Raw genomic sequence first — 17,945 nt, forward strand, 5'->3', positions numbered from 1 at the left:
GGAGGGAGGGAGACGCAAGAGGGAAGAGATATGGAAACATTATATGTATAACTGATTCACTTTGTTATAAAGCAGAAACTAACACACCATTGTAAAGCAATTATACTCTAATAAAGATGTTTAAAAAAAATAGCCTCTTCTGCAGTCATAATAATATAAACACTATTGAGTTAGTTAAAATTGTGATGAACTGTCTTGGGAAGATAAGGAAGGAAAAGGAAAGTATAAGGTGTGTGGGTGCAGGAGCATACAGGCGGAGAGGTGTGTGATAAGACAGCTTCATCTTCATCTTCTAGAATAGAAAGTTGGAAATCAGCAGATGATGGTTCAAAGTGAAAAAAAATCAGTCAATAATCATATAAGCATATGATTGAGAATTAGGGAGGTAAATACCAAAAGAACTGGCTTAAGAGTTTGAACTTTGCAGGGCTGGATTACGGGACTGTTGCTATTTAACCAATATTTATTGTACAACTGACCAAATAAAAATTAAATTAGGAAAATAAATAAAACAGGTCAAACCAGAGCCTCTCTGCTTGGGCTAGGACGGCAGAACTCGGCTCGAGCCCATCCCTGGCACTCTCACAGCATAATTTGAAACTAGACAAACCATGGTTTCAAAAAATTCTCAGGAAACAAGAGAGAACCGCCAAATGCCTTGGATGAGAAACAGCTACTTAAACAACAATTAATCTCTCTGTGATTCAGGAGGAGAGAATTTTGCTGTGTTTAGTTTCTACAGAGAAGCTAATGCAGGCATCTCCTTTCTGTAGTTTATTCAGCACGCAAAATCTAGAAGAAGCTAGAGTAACCCCCGCCCCGAAGCTAGAGTCTCCCCACCCCCTCCCAAGCTTCTCCTGGCTGAAGATGTGCCTTTCTGGTCCTTCACAGAGATGTGAGGAGGTCTTGATAAAGCAGGTAGGGAAAAGCCCTGTTCCCAGAGCTGTCTCTGACAATGTGTAGAATTTTTCAGACACAATCTCGGCCAGTTTAAATCAAGGAAACTGCATATTTTGGTTAAGTCCTTCCTGGGCCAAGTTTTTAGATAGATTTCCAGCAATGTCAATGCACGGTATGTAATTATAGTATCTTCAAATTAGGAAGAGGCTGCATGAAGATGCTAATGCAACCTACTGCATTTAGAAAACCTTTCAGTCTGAATCACGTAGAACAGGGATGTAATTTTCACTATCTTATTTCACAGTCACATGTGAAATATGTCTTTTTTAAGCATTAGGAATTTATATATTTATAACATCTGCATAAGAGAACATTACACGTGGGGTCTGCCCCGAGGATTTCCAGGAACACCTCTTTCTGTGGGGGTTGTAACACAGAAGAATTTTTTGAGGTGTGTCCCCAGGGTTTGCCTCTTTATCTGAGAACTTTCACACCCGTGGCCATTCCCAAGAATGGGCCCTGCCCTACACACACACACACACACACACACACACACACACACTCACAGAGCCGCAGAACAGAGAGGTGGCCAACCCAGAGGAAGCACTCCAGAGGCGGCTGAGCCAATTGCCCTCCCTGGCCTGGGGATTAGGAATTGGGTCACCTAGAGACGGGTCAGTTAGTATAGGCACCAAAGTTTAGGGTCATGAAAAGACCAGCTGTGTTTCAGCAGAGATGAGAAAGCCAGTCTGCAGGGAGAGAGAAAGAGAGAAGGGAAAAAGCAGATGTACTGGGAAGCAGAGATGAGAGATCTCGTGTTCTGAGAGAGACAGGTCATCGGGCAGAGACCAACAGAGGCCAGGAGACAGTGACCAAGCAACAGAGTGATGGACAAAGACACAGAACACAGTAGGAAAAAAAGAGAGACAGAGTCATAGACTGAAAGACAAAGGGACAGGGCGATGGCACCGTGGCTCCCCACATATCCCTCTACCCCTAGCCTGGCTGCTCCTCGGCCCAGGAGGTAAAGCACCACTTTCCTGTCCTTTTCAGAATAATCCGAAATCTGGGTGATTCAGTCACCAGACAGTGCTTGGGATTGAAGGGAGCTCGGCTGCGGTTTTGTGTCTGTTCTGATGATTTATTTTTACCCTTTTCGGGGGAGGGGGCATTCAGTGCTTTTTTTTTTTTTTTCTCCAAAGGGAAGGGAATTAAGCATGACAGTCAGTATAACAAAACTTGCTAAATATGTCTCTGTTCACACAACGGTATTTTTTCTCTAACTGCAGTCATTAAGTCAATGCTGCTGTAGGTGTGACACTTAAGTGACTGGGTTTTTATTTTCGTCCCCAAGGTAGAAAACTCTTGCCTACTTTCTTACTGTGCACTGGTTGGGTGAGGTGTCCAAGATTGTTCTGCAGCTTCAGAGAGCCAGGAACGGTTGATCCATGTAGGGCTCTGCCTTTGTCATCCCTGTGGAATAAAAACCCCGCAACAGCAGGTTTTGAGACTGTTCTGTCCACCAGCTTGTAGTGTGTAGGAGGTACTCAGTAAATCCTAGAATGGACAATAAATCCTGGAATGGACAAGGGACATACAAACAAGTGCCCATGGGTATAACCAGGGCCGAGGAATGGGAGGAGGAGAGCACAGGGGGCCGAGGTCCTGGGCTTCCGGGGTCTCCCCCATTTCCAGGTGGGCCCCAGTGGCCCCTTTCCTGCCGTGGGGCTGGCTGTGACGCTGCCTGGATGGAGTCAGGGCGGGTCCTGGGTTATGCCTGCCCTGGGACAGCTGAGGCTCAGGAGGAAGTGGGAGCGAGCAGGCTCACTTCCGGTCTGGCTCACGGCAGAGGAATAAAGCCGGCTCCAGGGTGGAGCTCACGAGGGTGGGAGCCACAGGGATCTGAGAGAGGGACCTGGGCTGCCCTTTTCTCATCACAACGAACATGCTAGGCTGGGCTCCGATGAGGCCGCTGCCATCTCCCCCCCGCTCCATTTCTTCCTGTGTCCCTGCCTCAGTTCTGCAGGGGCAAGGGGGAAGGGAGGGTGCCCAGCCCAAGCCCATCCCGGCTGTGCAGAGGGATTGCAGGGTCTGGGAAGACTGCCCCTCTGGTCACCACCCAGGTGACCTGAAGTGTCACAGAGCTGCAGTTGCCAGTGGTGGGCTGGGCTGCAACCTCCCCAGCTGTCCCAGGGGGAGGGTTGAGGCTGCCCCCTCCAGCCCCGCCAGCCCCGCCAGCCCCACCAGCCCTGCCAAGTTAAGGCAGCAAGGCCAGCGCTGCTCTCCCAGTGTTGATTCAGTCGTTCCTTCACTTGTTCATTGACTGACTGCCTCCTCCCATGAGAACCCAAGGCCCGATGGCCCACAGAAGGTGCTCCACAAGCATCAGAAGCAGGACGAAGGGCTCTCCCTTTTCAGGTGTACTTTAGTCTCTGCATTTCACCAAAGGCTGGTGAGTCCATTTTCCTGAGTTTCCAGGTCTGAGATTTCCTTTAATTTTCTTCCTGGCTTCGGGAGTCCTGGGGGGCCCTCGTCCCCTAAGGATTCTGTAGTTTTCACTCTATTGTCTCAGGCAATGACTGTTGCCACGTGAAGTTCAAAGCTGTGCTGGTTATCAACATTTCTGAAAGTCATCTGACTTTGTTTCCTCTGCTTGAAAGTTGGGAGAAGCCTTTATTTTTCCATCAAGTTTAGGAATTTCACCAGAATATATCTTAGGGTCCGGTTGGCTTCTCATTTGAATTGGTACAAGATGACCCATCTTAGTTCATTGTAACAATTTAGCAAATATTAAGGGCTTACTATGTGCTAGGCACTGTTTTAAGTTCTGGGGAGACAGCAGTGAAGAAAACAGAAAAAACTCTCTGCCCTTGTGTGGGTGTACCTGTGTGTGTGTGTGTGTGTGTGTGTGTGTGTGTGTGTGTGTGTGTGTGTGTGAGAGAGAGAGAGAGAGAGAGGGAGAGAGAGAGAGAGGGAGAGAGAGGGAGGGTGGAAGGGAGGGAGAGGGAAATAGGAAGAGAGAAAACAAGTTTTGATTACTGATTCCGTTCCATTGATTTATTTAGAAACTTCAGGAACTTTTCCCCCCCCATATTAAATCTTCACACTTTATCCTAAATGTCTGGCATTTTCCCCGAGCTTTGCTTCCATCTCTCCATTAATTTCCCCCATTTGCCACAGAGGTTTCTCTTGCCTATCTCGTTTAATAATCCAATCTCCTCTAATCCTATTAATCACAGCTTCCAGTGACAAGCTAATGTGACGGGCACCCACTTGCCCTGCACTGTCCTTGTCTGATCACCCTGAGAATTGGTAATAGCTGTTTTCTAAAATCTTCTTTCATTTCACATGAGACATCCTTTTCAGAGAATAGGATTATCAATACAATTTCACTGCTTCTTTTACTTCTGTGCTCGGGGCTTTCTCACTGAGATCAGATTAGTTTTCTTCCTCTTATATTCAGACTTCCTTGCAATTCATGTGTAGATCCAATGAGAGCAAGTGGATTTTTTTTAAAATCATTAAACCTTGTAATATATATTCGTTCAAAAGGGAGAAGAGAGAGGAAATCGGGAAGGAGAGGAGGGGAGGGGAGAAGACAGGGCGATTTAAATAGGGCCTCCCCTTCTACTCAGAGAGCACATGCCCTGCAATGAGCAGAGATCGGAGATGTGATGGGAACCTGTGGTTCTCTCTGTGGTCTAGGGTCCCACCTGCCCCTTATATGTGAGCATCTCATCATGACTCTAATATCTAAAGATGTGTTTTTCAAACAACAAGACCCATAAGGTAAACCAACTACTTCATCTGCCCAACCAAAGAAACAGCTATCTCTTCCCAACTGAAGGGAAAACTGGCTGAAGTGGATTTTCAATAGATGGTACTATACAGTAGAGAAATTTATGGGTAATTTAAAGGGTTTTCATGAGTGACTCTGACTATATGGGATAAAGTCTTACATGGAGATTTTCGAATCCAATCCTCAGGTAAGATGTGACCCCATTGTACTAGACGTCTCAACCGCAGTGTCTGGGATGCCATAGCCCTTTCTGATGGCCAAAGTGGGCAGACCCCTCTCCTCAGAGACCCCAATTTATAGGCCCCCCCGACAATCTATGGCTTGGTACAAAATAGGCAACATGAGCCAATCAGATTCTCCCTCTCTGAAACCTGAAATTGGAACCACCAAAGAAGGAGGCTGCTAGCCATGGCAGCTGAGGCTTGAAAGTCACACACTGCCACTTCTGCAGTTCCCTACTGGTCACACAGGTCAGCCCTGTTCACTGGGAGGGAACTTCATGGACACAATTCACTAACTTAACATTTATGGGTACCTGTGATGTGCCAGGCACTGTTCTAGGTTGTGAGGATATAGAGATGAACAAGGTCCCGGCTCTTATAACACTTACCCGGAGGGCTGCTCTAGGCAAACAAGAAATAGGTACATGAGCAAGATGGTCAGAGAACAGCAGAAAGCCCTGAGTTTTGGAGTGAAGCCATGAATTTTCTCTGCAAGTAACTATTTTCTTTTTGAGAAACAGCTCTCAGCTTTCTATTGGGTTCTGTTGTTGTTTGTAAGATTAAGTATAGAAGAAGGGTTGACAATGAGGTTAAGTAACTAAGGGGGTAGATTGTGGAGGATAAACGTCATCAACTCACTTTGGCTTCAAAACCAAGGAACACGCTTCCTATATTTTGAGAATTCCCCACCCAATGAACTCACACCTCCCCATGGCGGAAGCCAGATCGTTTCCCAGCCTCACTTGCAGACGGGGCAGAGCATGTGACTTAAGACACCACCAATCTGATGCACTTGCATGAGGCTAAGTGTCACTGAGAAGCAGGTGCCAAGGCATCTTCTCTAGAGAAGATGACAGCAGATCCACCTGGCTCTCAGAGGCAGCAGGAGCAGGCACCCCAATGGTGGTGTTCATCATCAAGTGCACCCCAAGAGCAAACGACGGTGTGAGTGCAATGGGGGTTATCCACACAGATGGCCTCCATGCCTGGTTCTCTGTTTTCCTGGAGATTTTATGAGGTACCTAATATCCTTTAACAAATGCCTTTCCAACTTAGACCAGCTAGAGAGGAGTGTGTTGCTGGTACAGGAAGGGAGAGCAGCAGTAAACGAGATAATTTCAGAGAGAGGTCAGTGCTAGGAAGAAGTTAACACACAGTGATGTGGATGGGCACCCCCTAAGGAAACGCAGCATGACACTGGAACTGACTGCGTGGCAAACCATAACATGCAAATTATGTGTCATCACTCACGTAGTAGCTACAAACATGTAACCGTGAACAACAACCAAAAACACAAGGTGATGTGAAAGAGAGTGACAGGCTAGGGCAGGGGCTATTTTTGATAAGGTGGTCAGGGAAGCCTGTCTGAGGAGGTGACATTTGAGCTGAGACCTGAAAGATGAGAAGGAACCAGCCACGCAAAGATCTGGGTAAGGAGAACTCTAGGCAGAGGGAGCAGAAAATATAAAGGATGAACTTGGGAAGTTGAGGGATAGATGGAAGGTTGGTGTGTTTAGTGGGGAAAGAAGAACATGATGAGGGACTTCCCTGATGGTCATTAAGACTCCGAGTCATTAAGACTCCGAGCTTCCACTGCAGGGGGCACAGGTTCGATCCCTGGTTGGGGAACTAAGATGCCACAGGCTGAGTGGCACAGCCAAAAAAAAAAAAGAAGGACATGATGAGATTGGACAGTAGGTAGGGGCCAGTTCATGCCAGGCTTTGCAGGCCATGGCCAGGCATTTGTATTTGATTCTAAGGGTGGTGGGAAGCCATCAGAGGCTTTAAACAGGGAGTGATATGGTACTGTGGTAGCCAGTCTCCAAAATGCTCCCATTGATCCTCACCTCCTGGTATTTACACACTTGTGTAGTCCCTCCCACACAGAATATAGCTGATGAGTGTAACCCTAGAATACGGCAGAAATGAGCATGTGACTTTCAAGGCTAGGTCTTAAAAGACACTGTGACTTTGGGACTTCCCTGGTGGTCCAGCAGTTAAGACTGCACTCCCAAGGCAGAGGACCTGGGTTTGATCCCTGGTCAGAGAACTAGATCCTGCATGCCACAACTAAGAGCCTGCGTGCCGCAACTAAATATCCCACATGCTGCAACTAAAGGAGCCTGCACACTGCAGTGAAGATCCCTCGTGCCACAACTAAGACCGGTGCAGCCAAATAAATAAATAAATACTAAAAAAAAAAAAAAAAGACATTGTGACTTTGTCTTACTCCCTGAGTCACTCCCTCTGGGGAAGCCAGCTGTGAGGATGCTCAAGCAGCCTGATGGAGAGGCCCACTGGTGATGCACTGAGACCTCCTGCCTATAGCCTTGTGAGTGAGACACCTAGGAAGCAGATCCTCCAGGCCCAGTCAAGCCTTCAAATGACTACAACTCCAACCAACATCTTGACCACAACTTCACGAGACACCCTGAGCCAGAACCACCCAGGTAAGCAGCTCCAAATTCTTGACCCATACGTGTGTGTGATCATAAATATTTGTTGTTCTAGGCCACTGAGTTTTGGGATAATTTGCTACCTCTACCCATTGTTACGGCTGGTGTCTGTTCTGCTTGGCAGATGCCCATGCTTTAGTAGTTGTTAGGTATCTTGACTATTAGCCCTGAGTAGGAGTAATGACACAGAGAGGAGGTAGAGTCATGAGTGAGAGGAGACCAAATGGTGGAGGCAGAGAGAAGGGCAGCACCCTGGGGAGGGCTGGGTTGCTCGTGCTATTTGGGGGAGGACAGAGAAAAGATCTGCATCCAGGTTGTTCTCCTGGGTTCCCAAGTCTGTGTCCTCACTGTAAATGCCCCACGACTTCGGGTGATACGGGTGAGCTCTCTTCCTTGTTCCACTCCAAGCAATTTCAGACCTGAGGCTGGAGGATGGGGCTGTTGTCCTGGTTCCCTCTCTTGGGCTGCGTAGAGCGCTCAGTCCAGATATGGGCACCGGCCACCGACCAGCTTCCTTCGCGCAGTTATGACCGCGTACTCACCGCACGTCAGCCTCCCCAGCCAGGTGGGAGAGGGGCTGTGTGAAGGGAATCCATTTCTTCATCTCCTCCCATTAGGAGGCGCTGGATTATATGGACTCAGATTCTGAGCTATGCTCCTCTTTAAAAATAAATAAATTTGTTTATTTGGTTGCACGGGGTCTTAGTTGCGGCAGGTGGGCTTCTTGGCTGTGGCTCGCCAGCTCCTTAGTTGTGGCATGTGAACTCTTAGTTGCAGCATGCATGTGGGATCTAGTTCCCTGACCAGGGATCGAACCCGGGCCCCCTGCATTGGCAGGGTGGAGTCTTATCCACTGCACCACCAAGGAAGTCCCTGCTCCTCCTTTTTTGTTCTGGTTGTGCCTGAGGGTTTGTTGGGGTTGATTTCAAGGACATTTTAATGGGATTTAGGGATGGGAGGTGCTGGAATTTCAGCTCACTCTAAATAATTTCTTGAAAATCAGACACATGGCATTAATTTAAAAAACACTACATAGAAAAAGTTCAAACCATACAAAAATATAAAAAGTGAACTCCCCTTACTCTTCCCACTCTCTGATTATTTAGATTATCTTTGGTTTTTCTCTAATACAAATAGTTCTGTGATACACATACTTGTTCACATTTCCACGAACCGTTGAGCAAGTATTTCTAAGGAATAGATTCCTAGAAGTTTATCTGCACATTTTACGTATGCTGATGGGTTCTCCCCATGGTCCTTCAAAAGACTGTACCAGCACAAAAGCCCACACTATACAGGAGCAAGCTTTTCTTCTTTCCAACGTTAGATATTATCACTTTAAAAATTTGCATTTCTCTGATCCCTAGTGAGCATAAATGTCATTTCTCAACTAGTAGCCATTTGAATTTCTTCTCTTGCGAATTGCCTGTTCTTGTCCTTTGACCATTTATATCTTGGAAAATAAAGCTTCATCCTTTGATATGAAGGGACTCTGCATATTTCAGGTTATTATGCATGTTGTACCTAATGTCTATCATTTGCCTTTTATCTTTGATATGGTCTCTAGCCCTACAGAAGTTTTACATTTTTATGAGGTCAAATCTGTCCACTTTTCCCTTTAGGGCTTCTAGATTTTGTCTTGCTTAGGAAAGTTTTCCCCACTCCAAGAATATAAAAAATATTTTATCACATTTTCTTCCAGTGCCTTAATAATTCTGTTTGATGGCTGATGTCAAATTGTCCTCCAGAAAGGTTTACCAGTTTACATCCCATCAGCCGTGTGTATGAGCCCTTCCCCACACCCGCACCAGCCCTGAGCATCCGCAATCTTTTCAAATCCTTGCCAGGAGTGAACAGTTTGTATCCTGTTGTTTTAATTAGCATTTCTTTAATTATCAGTGAGATCCAGAATCTTTTCATATGGGTATTAGTTATTTCTTTTTCTGTGAACTGCCTGATGGTATCTTCACCCTGGTTTTTCTGTTGGCTGTCAGTCTTTATCTTCTGATAAAGGGCTCACTGTTTCTTAAGGAAACGAGCCCTGTGTCTGGCCCCGTGTGGTAAATAAGGCCCCCCAATTTGTCCTTATATCTCTGCTGTCTGCTAGCAGCATCCGTTGCCAGCTGCTTGGTGCAGTGGGGTAGGGGGGGAGCCACACGCCCCCGGTCACCTTGTCAGCCTGGGCCTCTCCTGCTCCCTGTGCCCGCCTGCCCTGCCCTTGGTGCACCCCAAAGGCCAGCCCCTCCCTTCACAGAATCCTCTTCTGAACATTTATGGCTAGATTTTCACCTTCAACTCAATTCCAGCTATTTGCCTTTCACTCTTCAGCATCCTTTACTCCTCATAATTTCTGATAATGAGGATATCCCTTTGTAGTTTCTAGCCCTATGATAGATTTTTTTTTAAATATATATATTTTTAATTAATTAATTAATTAATTTTTGGCTGCGTTGGATCTTCGTTGCTGCGCGCGGGCTTTCTCTAGTTGCGGTGAGTGCGGGCTACTCTTCTTTGCGGTACGTAGGCTTCTCACTGCGTTGGCTTCTCTTGTTGTGGAGCTCGGGCTCTAGGAGCGTGGCCTCCAGCAGTTGTGGCACGCAGGCTCAGTAGTTGTAGCTTGCGGGCTCTAGACCGCAGGCTCAGTACTTGTGGTGCACGGGCTTAATTGCTCCACGGCATGTGGGATCTTTCTGGACCAGGGATCAAACCCGTGTCCCCTGCATTGGCAGGCAGATTCTTAACCACTGCGCCACGAGGGAAGTCCGTTTCTTCTGGTTTTAAACTGTATTTTCTCCAAGATTTCAGGTCTAAAATCATTTGGTAAAATGTTTATTTTACCCAAGACATTTTAACAAGCTTGCATTGTCAAGTCACCCTCTCATTCACACAAACCAGATGACCACGGAGACGTTTTTGAATTGATTAAATGAATGAATGAATGAATAAAATCGCCTCTAGACCAGAGGCTGCCAATCAACCCGTCCTGGGCTGGGTGCCCGGTAACCCTGACCACAAGGAGGTGGAAGAACACCAGGGGGCGCTCTTTACAGGCCACAGCCCCTTCTCCAGTTAATACTAAAGTCTCAGGTGTGGCTTCTTGGGCAGTCATTTATTTGTATTAATATTGGCCATCAATAGATGTGATAATAATATCCCTGAATTGGTCAGAGGCATCTCTCAGGCTTCCCGGAGCCTGGGCCCACTGGATCTTCCATGTTGGAAACCCTGGGTGCCCTCTCATCCTTTTCTTGTGCTCTTTTCTGTGCTCCACCCTTTCCCTTCTCCTTCTTTGGTCCTCTCAAAGTCTGATTCTCCTGCTCTCATCCATCTCTACCTGTCTCCATGCCTTTCCCTGTGTGTTCCACAGAACATCAGACTCACAAGATGGTCCTGACAAAAAGGACTCAGGGGTCGAACACATTTGAGCAATGCCGACTTAGTCAACCTCTTGGAGGTGGGTTGGCACATGAGGGCCCCTTGCGAAGTCCTTCAGTGAAGACAGCTTTTCACTGTGCTTAAGTAGCCAGCACCCCAGGCCTGCAGGAGCACTGCTCTGTGCACCCCTTATCAGCATTCTGCAGAACTAGCATTTGCCAGGCCTTGCCATGGGGAGCGCTGGTTCTCAGGCCCCCGGGCGGGAAGTGATTAAACGGCGCTGTTTGCAGTGGCTAGAGGTGTGTGCTGGTGTAACCGTGGAAGCCCAGGGAGTTCTTTCTTCAGAAAGAACCTGGAGCCAGAAGTGACACGTTTCACCAACTCCCACTGCTACCGGCTGATCTGAAAGAGAAGGCAGAGTCAGAAGCAGGAGCCCAGATGGCAGACCAGTCCCCCGGGCCGGGGAAGACACAGAGCTGCAGAGATTCCCAGGCTGCTTCTTGGGGAGTTCAGCCTCACAAGCTGGTGAACTGAAGCAACTCTTCGCTCCAGGGGATTTATGAGAAAGTTAGTGGGGCAGCACACAGCCTGGGAGAACTGCTGAACAACCAGGCCTCCCGATGGCAGAATAATGGCCGCGCAGGGGCCTGGGGAACCTTCTCTCCAAGGCACTGCCATTAATGTGGCTCAATTTCACTGACACCCCACCCCCACCCGGCTCTCCCATTCAAGCTTCAATGTCCTGGGAGGGAACATCTGATTGGCCAAGTGGATCAAGCAAACATGCCAGGGGACCCTGTGTGCGCTGACCTGGCTTCTGGGAGGGGAGGGCCCAGCAGCCTCCAGTTTGCCTGGCTCCTCCTGCAACCAGTAAATGGGCCCCTGGCAGTGTGCCAGGCTTGTTGGAGGGAAACCAAGGCCCTGCAGAAAGCAGCTGAGGAAGATTCAGTACTTACAAGGCCAGGTTTTGAGCAGGTGAAGAATAAGCATCATCTGAGGTTAGTCCTGAGGCTCCTGAATCAGGAAAGCTGGTGCGTCCAGAAGATTCAAGTTTGGCTGCGGGTGCCCTGGCCAGACTGGTCAGTGTCAGTCACACCAGCTCCTTAGAGAGGAGGGTGGAGACTCCACAGGAGCCCTCTGTGCGTGGCGAAAACTATTCAGGGCTCCTTTCAGAATGTGGGCTTGCTCTTAAGAAATCCTTTTGTTGTGTTTCTGAGATCTAGCAATAAAGGACCCATTTAGTGAAAAGAGTAACAGTGAAAACGATAGCTAACATTTAGGAAGTGCTTACCAGGAGCAGGCACAACCCCATCATCTCTATTTTATAAACCAGGAAACTGAATCACACAGAGGCCACTCGCTTGCCCTGGCTTCAGAGCCACAAAGAGGCAGATCTGAACCCAGGTCTCTTAACTCTGGAGCCTACACCCTTGGCCCCTGAGCAGTACTGCGTCTAGGTCTTGGTCCTATACACAGGCTGACCATATGTCCCTGTTTATGCTGGTTGCCCTGGCACAATTATTAACAGTGTCTCCTTTCACTCACCAAAGTGTTCTGGTTTGGATGACAAATTTTAAGGAAAGTAGGGTAGGTGGAACTAGGATTAGCAGCACAAGATGCTGATGGGCAGAGTTTGGAAAACCCAGTCCACAGCTGCTCTCACTGTGCCAGAACTCTGGCTCTCAGTACTCATTCTCCCAGGGTGGGTCCGCATTATATTAGTGACGTGGCCTTCACTGCCCCTGGATACTCGGGCACTTTGTAAGGAAGGCTTCCAGGATTTCCATACCCCAAGGCTCTTTGTTTCTATTTGGACAAAGAGCTTAGTTTTCTCCCTGCTCCCACACCCCTACATCTACTTACCAGGGTCTTCTCCCTGTTTTCATACATTACCTGGCTAGGAAAGCAGCCACTGTGGTCCCTGGTGCTCCCAGGTAAGGGCAACTATGCCTGAGTGTTTTCCCCAGCGGTGGGTACCGAAGATTAGGGCTTTGGAACCTTCTTGTCCATACTTGCAGGTGAGTCCTGGAAGCATAGGCCTGGGCTCTCCACTTGGACCTGGCTATCCTGGACAGAGTGCCGATGGAAAGAATGATATTGGGTGCCATCTAGCTGGGCACTGGGGAGTCAGAATTGAATGAGATGCAGTCCTTTCTTCAAACTGTTCACAGGCCAGAGGGAGGGCAGACTGCTACAAAATCAGCCCTACAGTTAATAAGTAAAGCTGTGGGCACAAAGTGCATCTCAAGCACAAAAGAGGAAATGAACAGAGAACGTGTATCGGTCAACTATTGTCACAACAATGCTGCATAACCAATGACCCCATAATTCAATAACTTACTGTTACAAGCATTTATTTCTGGCTCATGTGTCTGCACACTGACTGGGGCAGCCCTGACAATTTCAGCTGGGCCTGGTTAGACTGGCTCCTGGGCATGGATTACATGGAGGTCTACCCTGCCTCTCATTCTCCTGGAACCACTGGGCCATGCAGGGAAAGATGTGCTTGTGGCAATGGCAGAAACACGAGTGGGCGGGCTCTGCCACCAGCTCATGACAAGGCTGTACTCCAAGTCTTGTCTCCAAATATCTCACTGGCCGAAGCAAGTCACATAGCAGAGCCCAAGAGCAAAGGGGCCTGGAGGTATACCACTGCCAAAGCGGGAAGGCAGAGAAGTAAATATTTGCCAAGCAATAATCCAGAACATACAAAAGGCTTCACAGAGGAGGTGTCACTTGACCTTGGTCTTGAAGGAGAAGTTGGGTTTTTCCAGGTGAATATGGGCTAGGGCACTGCTATCAAAGGGATGAAGTGTGTGTGTGTGTGTGTGTGTGTGTGTGTGTTGGGGGCAGGTGCTGTTAAGGTAGTGGTGGTGGCCTGGTCATAGAGGCCCCCTGAGCCAGAAATCTGGCATGTCCTTTCTTTGAAAACAAGGGACTTCCCCGGTGGTCCAGTGGTTAAGACTCTGTGCTCCCAATGCAGGGGGGCATGGGTTGGATCCCTGGTTGGGGAACTAAGATCCCACATGCTGCGTGGTGTGGCCAAAAAAAAGAAAAAAGAAAACAATACTCTCTGGGTTCCCCACCCTAGTCATTTTCTTTATTTCCAAATTCTAAGACTTCAACTATGTGCCACCAAATACAAGTTGAAGACTCTTTTCAGCAAGGAGTCATACTGGAAAGTATTAGCGCTTGTCCCTATGTTGGGGATTTATGCCAGTTTCACTGGGCATAAATCAGCCAATTTTATAGTCCGCCTACCCCCTTTTCAGAATTGAGGTCTCCAGCCTTGCTCCTAGCAGCCACCCCTCTTGGCTGTGACTACCAAAGCCCTCCCTAAACAGACTTCTTGGGGACAAGTCAAGTCAAACATGAGGTGAATCAAAGTAAAGAACTCAAGAATGGAGGGCTGGGAAACCCACTCCAAAAGGACTGGCAGTGAGCAGGGGACCCGCGCACGCACAGAACAGGGGCCAAACAATGGTGGGAAGGATGGTTACAGGACAGGATGCAGGTAGTTACAAACCTTGACAATGTAAAAATAAGAACTCACAACATTTGGGAGGGGGGAAGAGATAGGAAGTGGGTGAGCTCATTTCCTCATCCTAAATCCGCAGGCTGTCAAGAGATGCCATCTACAGTTGAAGCATATTTAAAGAATGAATTCAGCCTCTGGATATTTTTCTTTCCTTTTAATTATTTGCAGCTTGGCAATTTCTTTAGTTACATTTAGGCTTCTTCTTTTTTTTTTTTTTTCCTTTCTGTTGAACACTTTTTCCAAAAAGAGCATGCACTGTGTGAACACTTTTTGGTAAAAATTTCCATCAATCTACCTGTCCTTTTCTCTGAATAGGTGCATAGACAGATGTCTCCATCGATGCTTCTGGGGGTGCTGGCTTTCCAGAGCATTTGAAAATTTTCTTTTTTGTGCTATTCAGTGTTACTGGAAGTTCTTTCTTTTTATTTATTTATTTATTTGGCTGCTGCTGGGTCTTAGTTGCAGCACGCGGATCTTTTAATTGCTGCATGTGGTCTCTTTTAGTTGCAGGGCTCTTTTAGTTGCAGCATGTGGGATCTAGTTCCGCCACCAGGGATCGAACCCGGGACCCCTGCATTGGGAGTCTTAACCACTGGACTACCAGGGAAGTCCCTTGAATTTCTTATAATGTGCGTGCACTATTATTGTAGAAGCAAAGCCTTTTATTTAAAAACTGAAAATACATTTCTGGAAAAGAGAAAATCGGGCGCTCCCTTCTGGTTCGTGCTTCCTGCGTGCGCTGCCGTACAGTCTGGTTCCCGGGTGGGTGAGGGGGGCGGTCCAGCCCCTGGGAGGCGTGGGTGCGTGGCCCTGGCACGGGAGGCCCGGCGGTGCCGCTTCCCCAGCTCCACCAGCACGTTTGAACCTTGGGGACCCGGCCGCGTGCAGGGTCTGTGCTCCACGTGTCACCGGGTGACTCTGTGCCGCTCTGGGCCTGCTTCCTCATCCAGAAACCCGAGAAGCCATCCTTGGCCTGCCTCACGTCCAGGTTGCTGTGAGGGATGTGTGATGTGTAGGGTCTGAGTGTCCACAGTGGAGCGGTCACTAGAGAGACATTAATACACTCTGCCATCATAGGATTCGATTCTAAGCCACGGTGCCGCCACCCCAGGCTAAAGGTTAAATTGGAGAGGAGAGGGTCAGGTGGCACTGCCGGCTGTTTCCAGGTCCCAACAGCCACTCTATGCTGCAGCTCCATCTAGTGTCCACATGGGGACACAGGCCCATATAACTGGCTTAGGGTAAAATTTCCATACTTGCAAATGGTAAAGGGCTCATTAGGCAAGCAGGACCTAAATACGACCAGTTTAAAACACTCCTCCCCATAGTAAGGTTTGGAATTTCAAAGCAAGCATTATACAAATTCAGCACTTATAAAAATGTGTGCATCCTTTGTTTGAAAGGACAGCGAATTCGTGCAACAAATGATATTTATAATAATTGACATTTATTGAGTGTTTATGATGTGCTTGGCACAATTCTAAGTGCTTTCATTATGAGTTCATTGCACCCTCTACAAAGCTGTGAAACCAGGGTGGGGTTGGAGGTACTTATTGTTTCGCTTTAAGATAAGAACCCTGGGGCACACAAAGATAAAAGTAAAACCTGTCACTCTGCTAATTTCTGAGGGGAGGCAGAGGCTGCCTAGTGGGCCAGAGAGGAGGAGGGAGTCAGATGGGAAGCTACTGCCAGGCTCAGGAGAGGGAGAATGGGGGCTGAGATAGTCCTCCGGGACTCAGGCTGGATCTGAGGGGAGGAGGAGAGCTATGCGGAAGGGCTCGCTCTCCAGCTTGAGCATCAGGGTAGTTAGAGGCTGTGATCCGAGAGGGCGGACAGTAGTTAGCAGTTTGAACATATTTACAGTAAGTCCCCTACATACAAACCTGCAAGTTGCGAACTTTCAAAGATGCGAACGTGCATCCGGTTGCAGCAAGGAAGCTGTGCCATCAGCGTCAGGCGTGAGTGAAACTGCAGCTCGCCCTCCGTCTCCTATTGCTGACGATCCTTCAGCTCTACCATCTCCCACCTCCTCTCCCTCCTCCAGTCAGTAACTCTTCTTGCCTGTTCACTCGATGCCAGCCCCTGGATGCCAGCTGTTGTACTGTGCTACTGTACTTTTCAAGGTACTGTACTGTAAGATTAAAAATGTTTTCTTTGGGCTTCCCTGGTGGTGCAGTGGTTAAGAATCTGCCTGCCAATGCAGGGGGCACAGGTTCGAGCCCTGGTCTGGGAAGACCCCACAGGCCGCGGAGCAACTAAGCTCTAGAGCTCAACTAACTCTAGAGCCCGCGAGCCACAACTACTGAAGCCCGTGAACCACAACTACTGAGCCCGTGCACCCAGAGCCCGTGCTCCACAAGAGAAGCCACCGCAGTGAGAAGCCCGTGCACCCTGTGCACTGCAATGAAGTGTAGCCCCCGCTCGCCGCAACTAGAGAAAGCCCGCGCGCAGCAACAAAGACCCAAGGCAGCCAAAAATAAATAAAAATTTTTAAAAAGTTCTATTTTTTTGTGTGTTTTTAATGTATTATTTGTGTGAAAAGTATGATACACCTATTACAGTACAGTACGATATAGCTGATTGTGTTAGTTGTGTACCTAGGCTAACTTTGTTGGACTTGCGAACGAGCTCTCGGAACTCGTTCGTATGTAGGAGACTTACTGTATTGAGCACCTACTACATGCCAGGCACCGTGGCTGTAGAATTCAGGTAGAAGACATGGCCCCTGTCCTCGCAGAGTCGAGAGCCCCGTGGGGAAGGCCGGTGTCCACAGATCTGTGAAGGACGGTGCAGCGGGCCGCACAGGGTGGAGTGTGGGTGGGCCTGCGCTGACAGGCAGGTGGGGTAGGAGGCTGGATGTGGGAGGTCATCAGCTTGGAGGTGACGGCCTGGGGACAGTGTGTCTGAGAGGAGATGGCAGTGGAGGAGGGTACACATAGGAGATGGATATGCCCTGAGAGAACAAGGGGAAAAGGATTTACTGGAGCCGGAGAGAGGACCTGGGGGGAAAGGGAGCGGCCACAGAGCTCAAATGTCAGGGGAGGGCCAAGGAGGAGAGGGACTGGACAGGCCAGAGGAGTTGAGAAGGGAGCTGAGCATCAGCGACTCTTCCAGGAAGGGAGGGAGGGAGGCAGGGCTGTGGTTGGAGGAGAGTGTGGTTCCATTGTTTGTTTTTAGCAAGGAGGAGACCACCTACAGGCTGAGGGGAAAGAGCCACTGGAGAGGATGAGAAGGAGGCGTGGCGGAGGGCAGGGAATCCTTGGAGGGAGCACAGATCAATCACACATGAAAAATGAGAACCAGGTAAGGCAGAGGGGAAGGCGGGAAGGATGGGTATAGATTTGGGCAAGTTTACCAGGAAAAAGGATGGAGTGGGGAGCAGGTGGGAGCCGTTGGGACGCGGAGGGAGCTGCTCCCTGAAGGCCTGGAGCTTCTGGTGGTGAGGAGAGCAGGGCCCTGATGAGGGCCTTGAGGAGAGGAGAGGTCTGGAGTGCCCCTGGATGGCAGGAGAGGGACGGGGTTAAGGGACAGTGTGTGGTGGTTGGTTCTGGTGGGACTCCTGGCAGAGAAACTTTAAGGGTCAGAGCAGGAGGAGGGCTGGTGAGGGCGTCATGAAGGCCTCTGACCCAGTGGGCTAGGCCGGGGAAGGAAGGGAC

At 48.6% G+C, this 17,945-nt stretch overlaps 1 long non-coding RNA gene across 1 annotated transcript; it reads right to left on the reverse strand.

Moving 5' to 3' along the window:
- Positions 1-9,791: 9,791 nt before the first annotated feature.
- Positions 9,792-16,544, reverse strand: LOC309654617. Its single transcript, XR_014260345.1, has 2 exons — positions 12,645-16,544; positions 9,792-11,970 (listed from the first exon to the last, which is right to left on the reverse strand). It is a non-coding gene; the product is annotated as an uncharacterized lncRNA (long non-coding RNA).
- Positions 16,545-17,945: the final 1,401 nt, after the last annotated feature.

The sequence above is a fragment of the Balaenoptera physalus genome, assembly GCF_965194825.1.
Source record: "Balaenoptera physalus genome assembly, chromosome: 2".
NCBI lineage: Eukaryota > Metazoa > Chordata > Mammalia > Artiodactyla > Balaenopteridae > Balaenoptera > Balaenoptera physalus.